General features: G+C 38.1%; 1 long non-coding RNA gene across 1 annotated transcript; it reads right to left on the reverse strand.

Moving 5' to 3' along the window:
• Positions 1-1,685: 1,685 nt before the first annotated feature.
• On the reverse strand, positions 1,686-7,479 carry LOC130681437 (uncharacterized). The gene is made up of 2 exons (XR_008994596.1): positions 7,343-7,479; positions 1,686-2,055 (listed from the first exon to the last, which is right to left on the reverse strand). It is a non-coding gene; the product is annotated as an uncharacterized LOC130681437 (long non-coding RNA).
• Positions 7,480-21,324: the final 13,845 nt, after the last annotated feature.

The following is a 21,324-nucleotide window of genomic DNA, read 5'->3' on the forward strand; positions in this document are numbered from 1 at the left end:
CACTCATGGCCTTACGGACTTCTTAAAATTTTGTTGTAAATACTGGGGAAGACAAATCTATCAAAAACGAAAACATAAAACTAGCTTAGCATTTTGTTAGTTCTTTCATTTAACAAATATTTGGAAGACTGATAATATCCATGAATAAGCCTACCAGACAAAATTCAGATCCTTTTGGCAGACTCCTATTTATCCTTCAAGGTTCAAATCAGTGATTGCTTCTTCTGGTTGTGTTATTCCCTTAAATTAATCTTTTCCTTAATTAAATCCTGAATATCTTACTATATTACATTATTTTACTTGTTAACATGTCGCTGTTTCACCCTAAACTGTGAGCTCCTCCAGAGATTGTGCTTTTTTCACCTTTCTGCTCCCACAGAATCTGTTTGAATCCTTCAGTAGAAACATGGTATGGTCAAACTATTGTCCAGATAAGAAAAAAAGCTTTTGTAACTGGACAATTCTGACCATAACCAACGTCTTGCTACACATTTAGTAGAAAATTCCCTGGAGCTAACGAGGGTCTTGCCATCTTGGCAGCTGTTTTTCTGCTAATCTGTGACATGAAGTCATCAGAACACACAGTATGTCTATTCAGGAGCGAGACGGTAATAAAAATTAATCACATGCCATGTTGTTGAACAGTGCTTTAATCAGTATTGTTCAATTGAGGCTCACTTTGTAAAATAATAAAATTGAATTTTTTCCAATCAGTTTCTTTTCTCAATTTTCATTTGTGACAAGAAAACTTTCTTGAGCAAAAAAACTGATAAAAAGCACTTTTACTATAGTTTGCCTTTAATGTCATATTTATTCTTTAGAGATAAATATGTACAGAAGAAAAAAATATGACCTAAATAATGTTAATCTAAATGATAAAAGATATATTTTATTACCAAAATTTTATTTAATATTTACTTTTGCAATAATCAAATATTTGCAGGAACTCACAGATCAATGAAGTTTCCAAAATTAAGCAACAGTTTAAGATGAAATTTCAATAATTTACTGATTGTTTTGTCATAGACCCAACCATTGCAAAGTTAGTGGAAATTCCTACCTTTCTTGATTTGAGAATATGAGTCCTTCAATATTATATCAGATGTTTCTAGTTTGCCTTGTGTAAATGTTCTTGGAAAATTCTAGTCGATAATTTTTAAGGGAATCCTTTAAAATATAAGAGGGAACTTAGAAACAAAATCACCAATAAATTCCTTATGATATGAACAAGACTCCAGGTCACAGATTTTATAGGATCTTATGTCAGGTTTTTGTAAAGGGGAGTGTAAATGGTCCCAGGATTGGGCCTTTTTTCTTTAGTATTATAAACAAGGTTACAAGATGCTGTTCTCAAGGACCATATGTCTTTCTTTCAATTGTTAAGAATCATTTCTAAAGATCTAACACAAGAGCAGATGAGACACACGGGCTGGATTTGGAGATAATTGGATTTTCTTTTCTCTTCACAAAAATTATGCATGCCTGGAAAGAATGGCAAGAATAAACTTCACCCAATGCCTACTAATTACCATCAGCGATTGCCTGGCTTTTTGAAATCTGATTTAAGAAAGAAAAAAAAATGAAATGAAACCACAGGTTTGGCTGATAGAAAACTGTATAATGTTCAAGCAATGATGGGGGAAGCCCAATCTTAGGCAGGCTAGACTTTGGACTAAACCCAACTGATGTTTCTCATCCTTGTTTATTTTGTTACTTGACATGATTCAACTCATTAAGGATTTCAAAGGTCCAAGGGAAAGTACTTGTACTTCGCCAAGGCATCCTGATTTGGAATTCCATTATCTCCCATGATCCGAGACAGGGATTTCCTCCTACTCAGTTCTGAGTAATCATGTGTAAGCAAAGCCTTGGTGTTCTCGCAGTGACTGTACTGAGTCGATGGTTCACCATGAATCATTCATGTGGCAGGCATCTTCAATGAAAGGGTAAGGAGGGATCACATTGATTTGTAGTGTTTAGCTCTAGTATGGCTTTCTCATTCATTTCATTTGGTTCATCAGAGCTGATGTTTATCCCTGCAAACCATACCCTCTCCTGAAACGATGACAGGAAAAGGAGAGAGAGCAAACACATTCTATCATTCCTTCCTTCTCTACCAAGTCTCATTTAGGTCTTGCCTCTGGAAGCACTGCTTCCTTCCTCTTTTTAGAACTTGGAAATTAGTGTTCTCTTTATTCTCTCTTCCTGTCTTCTTGCCATTTCCCCAACCTCCCCCAACCAGAGAAACAAAATAGTTTTAAGGTAGGAAGTAGCATTAAAAAAAAAAATTCTGCATTTCGTATTTCAAATTTGTAAAGCTTTCCTCTTTTCTTTTTTGATGGAGGGCGTTCAGTATGCTCCTTGAGAATATGATAAAAGCGCTTTCTCCCAGAATAATGCAAGGAACCACGTACTGACTACTGACATACAGCCTTAGGGGGTTTGCAGTCTGAGGTCAACTGTGGATGCTTCCCCGCACCTCATCCCTCCCTCCAGTGCTCAGGGATGCCAAGTTAAACCCTGTTCTAAAAGCCCCGTAACATATCCTACCAAGATTTAAAGGCAATGGGACCTGAGGACCTTTTATTTTCCTTATTTTTTGATAACATACCCTACCTAGCAGGTAACATGGTTCAAGAGACAGCAGCTCAAAGGGGAACCTGTCAAGGTTCAGGATTATGCGCCATCCTGATTCTCATGTGACTCTGAAAGCTTTTTTTACTCCAAAAGCTTATGTGACTCTAAGAGCTTCAAAGGTAAAATAACAATACACTATAGAGAATACCTTGGTAAGTCTCTCAGCCTTTCCCATTCTTTTTTTATAAAAACAGTATTGAGTCATAATTTACATGCCATGTCATCTATCCATTTAAAGTGTTTCATGCTATTCACAGAGTTGTGCAACCATCAGCCCAATAATTTTCAAACATTTTTATCACCCCAAAAAGAAAACAACCTGTACCCATCAGCAGTTACTCCCCATTTCCTTCCAGGCCTTCCCCTAGCCCTAGGTAACCACCAATCTACTTTTTGCCTCTCTGGGTTTGTCTGCTCCAAGTGAGACCTCAAATGGGATTTGCCCACTGTGTTACTCTTAATAGAGGACTGTTGTCCCATATGAAATGACCATAAAACTACTCACTTGAATTAAATAATTCATCATCTGATTGTCTAAAGGGAGTAAAGCATTATGTTAGGCATACAGAAGTTTCAAAGGTGAGTTTTCAATAGTTAGGGGAATAATCCTAAAAAAAGAAGTGATTAATGCCACAAAAGCAGTATTCATGCTGTGGCATTCAAGATGTCCCACTTCTCCAGTACTAGCAGGCCCCATTCTAACCTCTAAAAGAAACAAGAAGAAGTAAAGTTGAAATAAGAAGATTCTAGATGCTAAGTTTTAACATGATTGGATCATATACCCCTGTGTGAATATTATGATATTATTTGGCATGTCATTTTAGGGTATTCCCTAGTACTCTGAATCCCATCTAAGACCCTTTCAGAAGGAGTGGCTATCAGAGTAGAATTTCTAGTGACAACTTTATCTTCTCAGAGAACATTTCATTCTAAAGGTCAGCTTCCATCTAACATCATCCCTTTTTTTTGAAACTTTAGCCATTACATTAAATTCCCCCTTCACCTGGCAGAAGTCAGAGTACCCAGTTGGTGCTGTATTCACCTTACAAAATTTTAGGTTAAGCAAAGCTGTGCAGGACAAAATACAAAGCAAAAGAATTGCCCCCAAGAATCTGTTTTATGCAGTGGAATTACTCTAGGTATTGCCAACTTCTCTAGGTCTCCTCTTTATCTTAATTAAGTATCTTATTAACATTTCTCAGGATCCCCACTGTGCTCAGAGCTCCAAAAGAGTAAATTGCTTCTCTCAAATTCTGTGAGGATACAGGGACTTTAAAACATACGCAATTGTCAAATACATTTTCCCACTGGATTATTCCAAAGAATAAGGACATGTGTGTCTTCAACCCCTTCTCATGCACATTAAATGCACAGCATTGTTGAAGCCACTGGAGGCCACTGAACCACCAACCTACTCAATTACACTGGAATAGCATCACATTTTCTAACACTCCCTAGAAAACTTTACTTGACTGTACTGCCTCGCTTTCATGGGATGGTGTCCAGGATAAGCAGGGAAACATTTTCCCCCTCTATTTTATCTGAGTTTGTTCAAGGAACTGAAATCATCGTGTCCTGAACCACATGCCATGTGCAAGCCCTCCAACTAGCACAGAGAAAACTCTAAGGAATCGTTATTCAGTGACTCTGGCCATCTGCAAGCCTGTGGAATTCAGGTGCCCACAGGAAGGAGTGGAGAGGTTTTTCCAGCCTGACCATATCAGCCGTCTCACCACAAGAGCCTTCTGTTTTGGCTGACATCCTTCAGACTCGGCTGTTCTTTATGGCCAAATGTGAATTAACATGTCTGGTTTACATTCTCTAAGTTTCCTTCACAGGCTCCTCTCCTTACATCTGTGGCTTGGCTGCTTTTGTCATGCTTTTCATGTTTGTTCTTCAAGAGGATGTAGGATGCTTGGATATTGGAGAATACACATTCTAGAAGGTTAAATTCAGGGAATAGTAAAATTGATGATAATTAAAGAGAACCACAGGCACTTAGGTTCAGTGGAGAAAATCAAACAAATAGGATCAATGATGTAAGGATGTGAGAGGCAAAATAATAACAATGTGAGTGTGGGGTGGGCAGTAATAGTAATAGACATTTTGGGTGATGTAAGCAAAAGGTTTTAGTAATTACCCTTTTCTCCCGTTGGTGTGTTGTGGATTGCTGTAACCTATAGAACTGTGGCTTAGTATAGAGGAAAAGAGTTTTAAAATTTCTCTTAGAACCCACCCCACTGGAATTATGAAAGCAGCCTCAGGAAGTCAGGCAGACTTGCATGCCTCTAGGTACAGAGGTGTAGGAAAGGGATGACTTCGGTACTGGAAACTAGTATTTGGTGGGACAATATTATTATTTGAATTGGATGGTTGAGGGAAAGGTGCATCTTAACTTCATCTGACATGTTACAGATTGATTTTAATTCATCCTCTCAGGACCATTTTGTTTGTAGATTCAGGCTGATTCTAAAATTATTCCTAACTCATTTCAGAAATTACCTTTAAGCCCCTTAAGTATTCTAAGAATATTCTTAAGCTCCTTAAGGATTCCAAGAATAATTTGTTTGCAAGTCAAAGACTGACACCTGCTCTATTCTACTGCTGATTATTTTTAAAAAGTAATTTAAGCATATAGCCTGCTGGGGAAGCATGCCTTACTTTTCTCCCGTGTACATAACTGTATCAGGGAAACGCATTTTGTTAAATACTTCTCCCCTCACAGAGAGTAAAACAGGCTGGGGTGTGCCCATCTAACCCACCAGGTAGTCTACTTTTTAAAGTTACCTTCTCTGGGATGCAAAAAGTATTCAGTTTAAGACTTGGAGGGTGATTTCTGAAAATTCCTCAGTTAAAGGTAAATGAATCATCCTCCTCCAAACAGTAAGAGCTCCGCATTTAAGAGGCTTGCTTTCCTAAGTTCTCTTTGGCTTCCATTTTTATCTGCTAGATTGTGAGTGAGTCGTGCTTACTGATCACCAGCAGGGACAGCGGACCCCGCCTTCGGCAGCTCATTAGCTTGCAGAAAGCCTTTGCAGTTCACTCCCCTGCTCATCACGCTTCAGTCCCCAGGGGGGGTGAGCTCCTCGAGGTATGAGCGAGGGGGTGGGAATGGAGGCGTTTCCGTTCTATTTTCGTTCCTCTACTAACTGGCTGCTCAGCTGTTCGTGAGTCACCTTAACCACAAAATCTGTCATTAAAACAGAAATAATGATACCTATTTTCTGTGCCTTATATGAATTGCATGAAGACTCTATTCATATTTCTGAAATGCATGTGAGAATTAGTCAAGGATAGATAAAAGGAAATGTATGAAGTAATTGTTCTTAAGCCGTGAGAAATATGCTTTTGTCATTTAGATTTTGAGAATTTTCTGTATTGCAAAATTAAGAAAGAGAAGAGATCCCAATAAGGATTAAATTTGACAAAATATTTATTTGACAAACTGGATCAAGAATATGAATTTGGTTTAAATAATATATGGCGTTAGAACTTATTGTTCCAAACACTCACTTAATAAAATTTTATCAAGCACCCTGGCACTGAATTAGGCATTAGGGATACCTTATGGCACAGAACCTCTTCTAAAGAAGACCCCGTACCAGAAATAAGACAGTAAATAACTCTACGTAATGGCATGTCTATGTCTGGTGGTATTTGGGAGATTTTTTTACTTTAATCCTATCAATACTAGTTTTTAAAGCAGTGGTTAGGAGCTTCAGAGAGAAAGAATTCACCTTAATAGCTTACATTTATCTAAAAAGTTTATATTTATCTTAAATATGATTTCCCACAATATGACTTACCTCAACTGAGATTCTCTACATTCATGAGTTTAATGTTTAATTTATTTATCCTTTCATGTGTAGACATAAAAATATTAAAGAATATGAGTTTGTGTCTTGACAGAATTTTGTCCATATTTATGTCCATTCCATATATTGTTTGTGCTACGTAGGGCTTTCAGTACTATGCAATAAATGCTCTGTAATTATAACTTCTCTTAGGTGATCCTATTGAAATTTCTAAATGACAATCAGCCTATGCTTTGACTCTTGCTCTCCACATCCAGCCAGCTTACATGCGCAGATCTGTTTGCATAGCCACTTCCTTTGTCTTTGTCCAAGTTATTTCATATGGATTGTTGTATATGTGACCTCTGAACTAGGAAGAGTATTTTACAGCCATCCCTGTCTGGTCTTACTGGTACTTTTTGTTTCCTTAATAAACCTCCAGTCTCCTTCATTTGAGCAATATTCCCCTTTCCTCTGATGTCTGGATGATCACTGGCACTGGAATCTGAGCTCCAGCCCCATGGCAGAGAAATGCTGTCATAATCAGGCTCCAGCCAAATTAAGAAACACTGCAATGGCCTCACTATCAGGGTTGAGACTGTTGGATAAATAAACTATTAAAATTGGATGTGTTCTTAATCCATGGTTTTTCCCTTTCCCTCAAAGCAATGTATAAGGAGTGTTGACTTGTGGAGTTACTAAGCCCTGGCCTTGGGGAGGTCAGCTGGAAGAGAAGGGGTGTGGGCTGAGCAGGGGCCCTGGGTGTTCTCTGGACCCTGGCTGTCCTAAAAATTCCTCCTGATCTACCCCCCCCCCCACAGGTTTATAGCCTATTAAGCAGGTCCCTATAAACAATGAAAACAAGTTTATGGGGTTTGGGGAGCAAGAAGGAAAAAGAACCACACACCTACCCTTTACTCTCCCATCTGAAGTCCAAAGGAGGATACATACCCTCACAAATTGGTGTTCTCCTCTGTGGGGGGGAGGGGAGAAATCAGAATGTGATATTATTGGCCTTCCTTGGACCAGAGCTGAATTCTGTGGCTCTCCCTAGTTCCTGTCCAGGGAGAGTTGAAAGAATAGCTTTGAGTGTCCACTCAGTGGCATCCAAACGTTGTGGCTGGAATCCCAAATTCTTGGCTCACTTTGTGAGCTGAGTTCACACCTGTCATTATGTCGACCTGTTCCTCTCAAGCAAGTTGATATCATCATCAGTCCCTCTCTCTCAACCTTGTCCATGACATACGGGGGCTTCTTTCTTAGTGCTTTATTTTCTCCACCAAAGACTATTCATAATGAAGAGAATTCAAATTACTGTTGCACCTCATATAGGAGAAATAAACTTCATAAATTGAATGATTCCTCTGGCTACATCTTGCTGACAATTACATAAAGTTATTTTTTGTTCTTGTTAAGTTAAAATCAAAGCATGCTTGACACTTGAGCCCTACACACACTTGGTAGGATGTTTCCCTTTCTTTTGCCCAGGAACAAATTTCATAATAATATTTTGTGCGAAATCCACATAGATGGGTGCATGTTTTCTTTTTTCCATTCTTCAAATTAAGATAATGAAAAAATGTTTAGAAATCCATACAAGAACATGATTAAAATTAAATTTCTTACAAATTAGGTATTCTCTCCTTCTAATGCGTAAGACCTTGCATACTCATTTGAGCACTCTTGTTCTCACCTCACACCTTCTTTGTTCCCATCATACACATCAGCATTACTCCCTAAAATCCTCATTCCACAACTCTTCAGTTAAATCCCATCAAGAGGCTCAGCTGAATAATGGATGGTGGGAACAATCCTTTAGTTACTGAAGGACACCGAAAGAGCACTATTTTAATAGTCCAGATTTATCAGCATCATATTAGCCTTGCTTAGTCTTGTTCTGACCTAGCAGTGAGGCTTCTGACCTGTCCCCACGACCAACTGCCCACCTTTGTCACCAATGCCTGAATATCTGACATATTGATTCATCTCTGAATGTTTACTTGGATAACTTACTCATCCTTCCCATTATCTTCCTTCATCTTCCCTTTTCTTGTCCCATCTCTGATGTATTGGTATCTCATCCATTACCTCTTCATTAAAATCGATGGTGTTTCCCCATAATTCCCCAGACTTCGTAACACCGACTGCTGTCTTCCCAAATCTCTCCCTCTCACCTGCCTCTGTCGTCATGTTTTCACTGCTTTCTCCTGAGATATTATCTCTTGCCTCCCTTATGCTGATGATCCATCTCAGGTGTCATCTGTTACCTGCCACCATATTATTTTAGTACTAGAGATGTTGGAAACTGCTTGGAATATTTATCAAATATTTTTAATATAGTCCTAACTTTTAAGTACTACTTCTGAGAAGGGAATGTCAAACTACTGGGGGAAAAGTAAGTACACAAAGATGCTCAGTGTTACTGTTTATAATAGGGAAATAATTAGAGAATATCAGCAACAAAGGAATGTTTAAATAAAGAATAACAAACCATCTGATGGACCTTAATGTAAACATTAAAGTTATCTTTCTAAAAAGACAGTGCTGCAACAATATGGAAACCTCTACACTAAATTAAATTGTGTAAATTAAAGAGATATAGTTAATTTAACTTAGTGGTACATTTTTAAAAGCAGGTTTTACTATATAGAAGATGATAACTAAGGCTTTGTTTTGTTTTAACTTATGCATAGAAACCAAGACTAGAAAGAAAATAAGAAATATAAATGTGGTGATTGGCTGTCAAACTGATAGACTTCTTTTAATTTTTCTGCATCTTCTAAATTTTCTCTGATGATTGGTGTGATAGGCAACCTCTAAAATGGCTATTGATGATACTCACTTTTTGGAATGCACACTTGCTAAAATCCCCTCTTCCTGCATGTGGGCTGGATTTGCTTCTAACCATCAGACTATATAGCCAGGATGATGGAATGTCACTTTCATAATTAGATGTCAAAAGATTGGGACTTCTGTCTTGCTAGAAGCCTTTCTCTATCACCTTCTTGACTTTCACACTTTGATAAACAAGCTTCCATTTGGACGAAGCCCACCTAGCCAGGAGTTGAGGGCAGTCAACAGCCAGCAAGGCACAGGGACCCTGTCCAACAACCTGCAAGGAAACTAGTGCTTCCTCAACTACTAATTGTGCTTTAAATTGGATCCTTCCTCAGTCAAGCCTTCAGATGAGACTAAAGACCCTGAGCTAAGACTTTGACTGGAGCCTTATTAAAGAAAATGAAACAGGGAACCTGGCTCAGCTGTGTCCAGATTCCTGACCCCCAGAACTGTGATATAGTAAGTATGTATTATTTTAAGCTGCTAACTTTCGGAATAATTTGTTACCTAGTAATAAGTAACTAGCGCATAAGGTATTATTTTGATAACATAGTATTAAACTTCTTTTAAAAAGGCAATCAGATAAACAATGAATGTGAGATGCTAAAGGACTTTGTGACCATCTCCTGTATACTTACCCTGGGAGGCTGACCCCCTGCCCTGGACAAGAAGGAATGTTAAGGAGTGAGGTGTCATTGCTCTATATCACAGAATATTTGCCCAAGCTCACTGGGGTAAGCAGTCATTGTGGGTGCTTTAGCATTTGGGCTCTTATCCATATGCTTTCCCAAAACATGGACTGATCTGGAAGGTAGAGCACTCATCCTAGAATTTCAAAACCTGCCTGTATGGGTAGCTGCCTTAAATATATTTGGGAGAAGCTTCACTTTCTTGTAAGGGTTTGTCCCCCAGGAAAGGAGAAAATGAGATACTGTGACACTGCAAGTCTCTTTTTCCCACCCAATAAGAAGTGATGGGATTAAAGTGCATGTAATATTATCTGAGGAGAACATACAGAGAAAGCCTGTTAGAAAGGAGCGCTGACTTTACACTCTCCACTTCTGGGGACTCTCCATGAACTATGTGGTGGTGGAGGGGACAAGGAATTGTTCATTAACAATTCTTTAAGCAGAAGGAGAAAAGCAATTATAGTTTGGGTAGTGGACATTGCATCCAAGTGTGCCTGTCTGTATGGCTTTGTAAGTAAGAGTTTTTCAAAGCCAGGCATTTTGAGTTATTAAAACTCAAATGGGTATGTATGTGTGTGTTTGGGTCAGGTGGGGGCTCAAGGAGGAGGGAGAAAACTTGGAGAAGTGGCTAGGTGGTCCTAGACAAGGAAAGGATGAGGGGGCTTGTATCTTTTTGTGTACTGATCCTTGTTTTTTCCCTTCCATGTTGGTCCTACCCCATGTAAATTTCTTCATCCAGGTTAAGGATTGGACCCTTACTGGAACTGTGTCTACCCCAATATCTGCTCCCTACCCCAATATCTGCTCCCACCACTCCTTTTCTTAGTGGAGAATTTAGTCATTCATGCCATCCTCTGGCCACAATTCCTGAAGCACAACCACATGTTTCTTCCCATAGAAGGGAAAAAGCTGGTATGGCTCTTTCTGGACACAATTTGAGTTCTGGAGACACAATTTGTTTGAATATACAAAACATATTGTTCTAATATACAAGACACTGTTAGTGCCTGCCTGAGTCATCGATGTTTAGATGTTTCCTTTCAGCAATTGTCACGCTATGGGATAAATGCTCTACCATGCAGGAGTGTGTGAAGGGTGAACAGTCACAGATTAATAATCAGACACTCTCAGAGCTCAGTCATGGATTAAAACCAAAGTCAGAGATTACAGTCTCCTTACTACAAACATTTGCTTATAAATGCTGTCTGTTAATCTTTTTCCCCCATTAATTTTACATTACAATAGGCTGCATTAAAAATAATACTGTAGACTAGATAGCTTGACCAATAGATATTTATATTTATTTTTTCATAGTTCTGGTGGCTGGAATTTTGAGATCAGAATACCATTTTCATTGGTTTCTATTGAGAAGTCTCTTCTTGGTCATCTACCTTCTCACTGTGTCCTCACTTGGTGGGGATAGAGGGAGATACAGAAGGTGGTGGTGGTGTGGGTAAGGTCGCTGGTGTCTGTTCTTACAAAGGCACTAACACCAGTGTGAGGGCCCCACCCACACGCCCTCAACTGACCCTAATTGCCTCCCAAAGACCTATCTCCAAATACCATCACACTGGCAGTTAGGCTTCAACCCAAGAATTTTGGGAGGACAGTTCACAGTAGGCTTGTTATCCCATTTATATTCTTCTCCATACCATGTTTTAATTACATATCTTCTAGAGAACAAAGATCAAGCAATTCTTTGCAGAGTATCTTCAATGTGTTACAGAACTGCTATTTAAACAATGATCTCTGATAACTGTGATTATAGTCAAACTTTTCCCTTGTAGGAACTTTGAAGCAAAAAAAAAAAATGTGGGTTGTATTAGCATTATGCCTTTAAAATTATACTGATAAAAAATGCTGCAAAATAGGCCTGGATCATGGATTCAAGTAAGGTTTTAAGTGTAAAAAAATACATGTTGCACATAACAACATTAAACTGAAGCTATACTCACTTACAAATCTCAGTTACCTTATATACGAAAACTTACGCTGAGTGGCCTGAAATAAGGTCATTATACCCTGATGCTTTCACAACCTTCTCCTTTTCTTTATAACAAGTGCTCACTATTATGGGAAGAATGCCTGCCTTTTCTTTGCAGCTTTGCAGAGCTTTAAGGAAGCAGGGTTTTTAACCACACTCTTCTTTTCTTGCTTGCACTTCTGACTTCTCTAAGTTGGCAACAGAATTTTAAGTTCATCTCTGAGATAGCATCACTCTTTAACCTTGGACAGTTTAAAAGTCTCTACCAGGGCATTTCTAGGCATTTTATTGCTTCATTCCTTTATTCTCATGTCAAGATAAGTGGACTTGAGCCAACAAACAAAATTAGAGCAGAGCCCTACTCTATTTCCAGATCAGTTAAACCAATTAATACAATTTAATGAAAACTTATTTTCTTTCCTTTCTGCAGAAGGGGCTCAGAGTGCAGCTGTTGCAACTGGGTTTTCGTAAGTGGTTCCAGCTTCATTTAACTCTTACAGGGACGTTTTCAGAATGAGACACTACAGGCACGTGATGCTGCTAATTGGCCTCACTTTAAGTTTCCCATGTAGTACCACAGCAAATTACCTCTTTGAATTATATATTTTCTTAATCTCACCAAAAGAAAAGCTGATTCCATCCTTACTTTATTTTGTTGGGGGGAGATCTAGTGCTTCTGTTGCAACTGCATCTACAATGAACTATTCATATTTGGCAGGTCTCAGCCAATTCATTTGAATAAATGTCAAGTACATGTGCTCCAGGAAGAAATGTCCTCTAATCATGGCACAGGATAGGAGTAAAAAGTTGTAACAGTAATGATCCCCCTTTCCCCCTGTAGTGTTTACCTTGAACATTTCTATAAATTATCCATGTAATATTGGCAAAAAAATCTCTGCTTTACTGGGATATGAGACAAATCCAGCAAAATCTTCCCTCTTCACCTGGATCCTCACATTGGGTTTCTAGACATCTGCCTGAGGATCAGCCTGTTGTGGGGACAGAATCCAGGTTCCTTTCTCAGAAGTACACAGCTGTAACTTCGTTGTTCTTCTCTTCCACTCCTCTTTACCCTTCCCTACTCCACAGAAATCTTTTTTGGAACCAGGGCAGAAAGAGTTACTCTTACTTTGTATCCAGTCAGAATGGAGTTTGACTGCAACTAACAGGAACTCCAAATGAGGTTTAAGTCATGTAAAGACAAGGCTGATACAGTCGCCTGCACATCATACTGGATTCAGGTTCACCTTTTTTCTTTTCTGCCAAACTTAATGGATAGCCTTCAACCTCATGGATTCAGGACAATTCTAGAAATTCCATACATTCCAGCAATGTTCCAAGAAGGAAGAAGGAAAAGGGAAAGGGCAAAAGCCTATGTCAGCAGAGTCTAACTCACTTTTAAAGATTTTCCTGGAAGTCCTATCTAGTGATTTCTGCATACCTCTTTGGGGGTTTAGTTAATTAAATGCAGGGGAATCTGGGAAGCTGAATATTTTATCTTGATACAGTGACTCACCCAAATAAAAGTAGGGTTCTTATAAGTATAAAAGAAGATGAAAATATACATTTGGTGGGCAACTAGTTATATCTGCCACAGTGCATACTGTTGGCTGCCAAATGTCCATGTACACATTTATTCTAATAGTCTACCCATAGGGAATATTGTAAAATGTGTATAGACATTTTTACTTGTCAAGATGACTGAGGATTAAGTAGTGTGTGCTGGTAGCATTCAGTGTCTAGGAGCTAGTGATGTTGACTATCCTGAAACATCTGAAATGCTACTTTCCAGGAAGGAGATTATATCCTAAACTCATAATTGTTCCTCTTCCGGGTCAAATCAAGAATTTCTGGGACTGTGTAATTTTCCAGATGTAGCACCTCATTATACAGTAATCTTGCTGACCACTAGAAAAACATCCAATATACAATGCTGGAGTGGGAGCAGCATTAGCTACAATTAAAATGCATATTTGAAAAAAGTGAATTCCATGGTTCATGTATATATCAGATCCTGCTGATAAGAATAACTGCGACTCTTCACTGACTAAGCTGGTAGCTCCAGTTTGGGTATCCTGGAAGATCTCCCTGATCCATCTTTCTTCACCACCACCCTGAGCGGTCATGCAGGAGGTAGGAGAGTGCCTCTGAGCACCTTGCACCATTGAGCATTGTGGTAGGAGCTCACCCTTAGTACTGTGTTTGCTCTTAGTGCCATTCAGAGTCCAAGGATTGCTTTGGCGGTTGATAGTCACAGGCGGATGTTGCCCTTTCCTGGGATGTTTGTTTAGACAATATATGTCCCTCAAAATTTAGTACTTTCGGGCTCTTTGCTTCAGCCAGTTCTCTGAGTAACTATAGCCAAGGATCCTGTGTGCATTGAAGTCTTTTATCAACCAGCTTCTGTAAACTGACTATTTTCCTAAACTCCTACTGGTCAGTTTCTTGAGGTAACTAGAAACAACCTTGGATGGGGATACAAACATTTAGAGTAGCATTGTTTTCCAATGATCACTTCCTGTATTTGGCATAACTTTTGCAGAAGCGATATGGGAAAGGCCCAAGGTACCAATGTAAAACTGCCTCTTCTAAGCTAGCCTCTGTTCAGATAGAAAAGAAATTAGCTTGTTCAACCCTCTGAGGCTTAAACCACCAGAGTTTCACTCAACTTGGTTTCCTGGTCATTTGCAGGAAGTGTGTCTCTTGGCCAAGTTACTTCACCAGTACATCTCTGCTTGCAGATGGACTAATTGTTGACTGAGCTCATTTATTTCTTGTGGGACTTGGCTCAAAGAGGAAAGAAGAAAGAGCAGATCCACCATTCCAAATTGCTCATGACATTTCTCCTAACTTAATAACCTTGGTTTGCATATAGTCAATACCCAATGTGACAGTTGAACTAAATGTTTTGTTACTAAAAATTAAGGGTCACCAGCTGCATGTAATTGAATCCCACTAAAATGGCTTAACCAAACTGGAGCTTATTTTTTTCTCATAGAAAAGAGTGAAGGTAAGCAACTCCATGGCCTCATGAGATCAGCAATGACCCAGATGCCTTCTTTCTTCTACCAAAATTAACATATGGTATTTGTCCTCAAGTTTGTTGCCTTATCACCTACAACAAAATGGCTGTTCTACGTCCATCTTTATTACTTACTGTGCGACATAGAATATGCTATTAATCTGCTTGTGTTCAAGTTCCTAAACTGTAAAATGGAGATAATAATATATAAACCAAGTGTCACCCGGCCCCTGGGTGTCCTCAGCAACTCCATCCTGCTGTTGTCCCTGTCCTTTAAGATTCAGATAAACCTAACTTGATCTCCTTTTCATAGACAGTGGAAAATGTAGTCTACTTTTCAATTTATTTAATACATTTATATATTCTTGGGTGGATAGATAAGTAAAGAACGGATGAATATTATATACTTCTCACATATAAAATTTATATATGCTTGGCAAAGTCCTGTGTTTCGGATAGGTACTCTGGATCTAGTTTCATCCTTCCTCTGAATTCTAAGCTCCCAAACTACATCTGAAGTTTCCTACAGTTGGTTGGAATACAACCAAAAATATACCTTTCAATTTAATGTTCAATATTTCTCTTTCCCAAAGCCTTTCAATCATCTTCTTTACCAGAATCTTGCCTCCAGTTACTGATTCTTACAGAGTACCAATTTAAAATTGCATTGCTTGTATCTTTTCTCTCTCAGTCTCCTTCATCTCCTACTTTTAAGCTGTCAGTGCTCGTATCACAATTCATGGTATTTTCTTAGACAGTGGAATTTGGCCCTTCACTGGTTTTCCTCCAAATAATCCTGATCATGTCCAGGGCCCCTAGACTTTCATAACCAAGGAGGGTGTAAATATATTTTTCTAAAGAAGAATGTTCCTCTCCTGAAGAATTCAACTTTAAAATTTAAGCTTTAAAATTTTCCATCTCTGTTTTTGTAAATCTTCCAACACAAATACTTAAAAGATTATATAAGGATTACATGATACAACAGATGTAAAAGTGACTGGCATATCATACGCACCTAGTACATGTATTTTGGCATTGCAGATATAGGATGGGATTTAAGGAAGATATGTACATTTTCTAAGTTTATCTCTTCAGACAAAAATATATTGTATGATCTTACATATGTGTGGAATCTAATAAAAACAAAACAAAAACAAAAACAGAACACAAAACTCATTGAAAAAGAGATCAGATTTGTGGTTACCAGAGGTGGGGGTGTTGAGGGAGAGGTAATTGGATGAGTGGTCAAAAGCTACAAACTTCCAGTTTCTAAGATAGATAAGTATCAGGGATGTAATTTAGAACATGATGATTATAGTTAACACTGCTGTATGATATATAAGAAACTTGTTAAAGAAATAGATCCTAAGAGTTCTCATCACAAAGATAATTTTTTTCTCTTCTCTTTGTTGTATCTATACAACAAAATATATATGTTTTTTAAATAGAATAAATGAAATAGAGGGTGTTTACTAAATCTAGTATGGTATTTTTTTCACAATATATGTAAATCAAACCATTTTATGCTACATACCTTCATCTTATACAGTGATATATGTCAGTTATTTCTTGATAAAACTGGGGAAAAAAGCAAAATTGATCCCCCCATCCAAAGAAAAGAAAATACATGCTAGCCTGATTTTTGGAGGCTGACAGTGTTAGCTGACTGAATGCTAGTTCTACTAAAAGGCTGGACTAAAAGGGAAGAAGAAATATGAGGTGAGAACTAAAAGGAAGAAAATAATTGAGTTCAGGTTAAGGCCTTTGGGAAGGTATTATTTGTTTTGTTTCTTTGTTCTTCCTTAAGATGGCCAAGGTTTGAAAATCTTTATAGGCTGAGAAGAAAATTCAGTAGACTAAATGATTGTGGGAATGGAGACTGACAGCCTTATGTCTAATAGATGGAATACAATGTGACATCACATTTTTAGCTTCTATAAAATTTAATTCATAGAATATCAGATCCAAAAGGAATTTTAGAAATCATCATATCTCCCCTCCTTGGATAGATTTTTTAAGATACAACCCATACATATTGAATGACTTGTCTTCACTCACCTCCCTAAGTCCAATTTTAATTGGGAATCTCAACTTGAATGTTGATTGAAGTTGTGAAATTTATGGGGCCAACTCATCCTTAAAATTCTTAGCCTAGGGCCCACAGTTGGAGAAAAAAGAAACAAATACCTAACTTTTCACTCCTACTTTTCAGTTTCTTTTTATGCAGTTCTCTCAAGACTTCCTGACACTGGCCACTTTGGTGGATAGATAAGTAAAGAATGGATGAATATTATATACTTTTCACATATAATTTCATGCAATTTTCAAAACAGTTCTAATGTATTTTGGTGTTGCAGACATAGAGCTGGGATTTAAGGAAGATATGTACATTTTCTAAGTTCACATAGCTTAGAGTTGGAGTCAAGATTTGGAAGCAAGGTTTGAGCTCGCAGTATAGAACTTCTTCCTTTATCCTCTGTATTTTACTGTACATGCTAACTTACCCTTAGCATTTAAGGGAAATGCCTAATATTTTAAAGTCATTTCTTTGTCTTTTCATTTAAAACTTGAGCTTTTCTAATCAGCAAATTATCAACAAGTTCATCGGCTTCTCAAATAGTACACAGCCAGCCAGCACTGTGTAGAGTTAGCAGCTAGAGACTGAGCACAACCCAGTGGAAACTTGAGGATGTATAATCTGCATCCTCAAAAGTTTATTATCCTGTTGTAAAAAAGATTGATTCACAAGAAATAAAAGCTAAAGCTGTGTAACCTTCTGTTAAATACCATTGAAAAAAACACTCAACCAGATCTAAGAAGGGAGATAACATTACAGACTAGATGAGTCATGGCCAATTTATTGAAGATGGGCCTTGAAGGCTGAATGGGATTAAGAGAGATGAAGAAGAGTAGTTGGCAAAGTATAATCTTCAAGGGTGGGAAACGATCTCAAGGCCTAATTGGAATGCAGGAGAACCACAGTGGGGAGAGACTGGTTTAACTAGATGGGTGGTGTGTGTATTAGAGAGCACTGGAACACAGGATTGGGTGAGGCTGAGACACGGAGGTATCCAGACCTAGATGATGCTGTATGTCAAGTTCTTATTTCCAAATTCTATAGTCTTTGCACTCTTGATTTGATTATTTTAAGGAACATGTCCTGAGTGGGCAATTATTATTAAATGCTAACTTCCCATTTTATGACTTTTGGTAAATAAAAAGTCCTTTTCCAAGTATCTCTTGACAATCTTGTGGCAGATCCAGGTTTTATGGAACCTGATGTTTATACAAATGGGGAACCTCTTTAAAGAAAAATAATATAAAATTATAAAATCAGAATCGACTATAAAAGTAGATATTTATTTAGAATGAGGAAAAAATATACCAATCACAAAGTTTTAAAAATTGACAACCTCAATCATCACAAAATTCAGAAGAGAAACATACTTTTTATTAACTAACCACCAGACCACTTCCATAATCTATTTGGTCCTGTAGGTTCTTTAATTGCCTTTTCACAGGAAAATCATTTTGTCATATTTCCTGTAGAAACATTAGGAAGATAATTTGGTGTGCCTTTCTTCAGAGTTAGTAAAAAAATATTTATTTTTTTACTATTTATATTTTACAAAAGTTGATTTTAGTTGTATAAGCTGATACTGATAATATCATTTAAATGTTTAGGTTTGTGTCAGTTTTTGGAGCTATCAAACTTCTGTCACATATGAATTATAGGATTAGGCAGATTCTCAAGTGTTCTTGTGACTCATTTAGTTGGGGACACTCATTAACTGACAGGCTAAAGATGTTATGTTACTAGTTTAGATGAATTGGCAAAGTAGGTGCAGGAGTGTTCCTACCCTAGGACACCCAGCAGTGACTTAACTGTACACAGAAGTGACTGCAAATTGAAACACCGTTATCTCCAACTTGCCCAACCTGTCATTGGGTGGGAAGAGTAGGTGCTGTGAACTTGACAAAGGCTACTGGACTGAAAAAGACAGTCAACTGGAATTGAAATGTCATACTTTTGCAAATTTTAGGAACTTTATAGATCTGGTGTCATAATTTTCAGTTCCTTCCATGCCCAGTTCACTCATTGCTAGCTGTCCTGGAATAAGAATTCCCCTGCTCCCTAGAGTTGCAGTTCACCCAGAGTAATAACATCATGACATCCATGGTATGTCACTTAGGTGTCCTCACTTTAATGAGTCCCTACACAAGAACACAAAATGTTCTCTAATGGCTTGCTAAGACCTCACAAAATTGAGTAAGACCTGAATTTAAGCTCCATTCAGGGCATGGGAAATCCTTCTCTGGTAAACTATTATCAGAGTAGAGTCTACAAATTACAAAGCAATTACTAAGTAAAACCAAACAGAAAGCCATTCCTCTTGATGGTTGTGTAGTCACTCTGCTTGCGACAGCCTAAATAAAGGAAGGTGAATAACTGTCACTTTTATGCCTACTATAAAATGTCTTTTATTTTATCTTAACCAACAGTGGGGATTTTATTTTTTTAAGTTATAAACTTGCTACTCTGGCTAAAGTAAGCATTTTTTTTTCTTTTTAATTTTTCTTTTCTTTCTTATAGATACAAGGGAAAACAAATAGTAAAAAAAGAAAATGTTACAGTAATACACAGAAACAATCAGGAAAATGCAAAGCTTAACAAACTAGTTGAACCTTAGGGAAGAGAAAGCTCTCTTACACCCAGTGAAGCTGAGCTTTGGGTAAAGTTAATTCACCTTCAACAGTTGTACTGAGAACATTAAAAACACTTTTGCCAAGGAAGGGCATCAACATTTTAATCTACCTTACACTGATAAAAAGAAAAACACACAGTAGGGAGGAGGCAAGGGCAGGTTTTTATGGAGCCACAGACGTTAGAAACAAAATGTCCTTTGTTTGGAGAATATTGCACCTGCATTAAATTTACTGCTGACATCTCCGCAGAAATTTGATTTTTCTCTCATTCCCCCACCTTTGATTGTTTTCAACACTGAGGAATGTGAGGCATGCCAGTGGCCCTCCTCGTCCTTGCAACATTTCTGTCTTCAGCTGTGGAAGAGAACAGGGCTTCCTCACCCCTTGGCCATCAGCACGTCGTCTCAGAAACGCACCTGTGCCTGTAACACGACACTGTTCCGCACAGAGCCTCATACTTCTGTGACAGACACAGGAGATCCATTTCCTGCCGACTGGGCCTCCGAGTCTGAGCACTGTTCTGAAAAGGAAGGCCTCTTTCAAATAATCCTAACTACTAAGGGCACCTCAGACACAGACACCGAACCTTTAGAGGAGCTGTGATATCAGTATCACAAAGGACAGAACCATAACCGTAGGCACAGTGATGGTGGGGATTTTTTTGGGGGAGGGATACCCATAATCTCAATGTCCACATAGTGAGTTGACTCTGACATTTTATGTTTTCTCAATATTCTATTTTGTTGCTACAGAAAGAATATATGATGGCTAGCACACTATACAAATTTTGTTCATAAGTTATTTTACTTTTGAAAGCATTGTACATTACAGATTAGTCAAGCTTTGTACTTATGTTTAAGCCCTTGTAGCTTTCTCTTAGTCATAAAAACAGAGATTTTTCCCACTTCTGTACCTTGTGTTCACCAGTATGATCATACTGTAGTTCTGCAAAGCAGTTATTTACTTAGTTTTCACGTTCTCCCCTATCCCTGAGTTTCCAGGACATCTGCGGTATATTTTCTGGTTCTCAGTGACTAAGCCCACGTCTCCATCTTGACAGATCCCTACTAAACATTTGTTTGTTAAATGAATTAAAATGGGTTGCCAATTAGATCAGTCACTCCCAGGTGATCCTGAAAGTTCAATAACACTTTTCACTGAAACCGTGTCAGTTTGGCTTTGATTTAGAGGTCAGATATTTATCTCGAATCGGGAAAGAGAAGAGGGAGCTGCCGAGGAAGATGAAGTGTGGAGTCAGGAGACTTGAGTTCCTAACATGGTTCTAACACCTGCAAGCTGTGTGACTTCAAGAACTGACTTGATATCTGAGTGTCATTTTCATTCTGTAAAATGGGGATAATAATAGGACCTAGGGGATTAAATGAGAAAATGAGTGTAAAATGCTTAGAAGAGCTTGCTCTAGAGAAAGAATTAAATAAAAATGAGCAGTTAATGCTAGGAGGGCAAGAAAAAACTTTGGCTTCAGTTTATGAAGGATGTCATCTGCATATTATAATTTAAAAGGAAGTTCCAAAAAGCAAAGACACAATTAGGAAGCTTTACGTTCATTGGAAGATGGGCCTCAGGCCACCTGCTCTTCCTACCCATTCAGACATCACCTCATAGGATCTGCCTACTACACTACTATTTTCT

Source organism: Manis pentadactyla, chromosome 17 (genome assembly GCF_030020395.1).
Source record: "Manis pentadactyla isolate mManPen7 chromosome 17, mManPen7.hap1, whole genome shotgun sequence".
Taxonomy (NCBI): Eukaryota; Metazoa; Chordata; class Mammalia; order Pholidota; family Manidae; genus Manis; species Manis pentadactyla.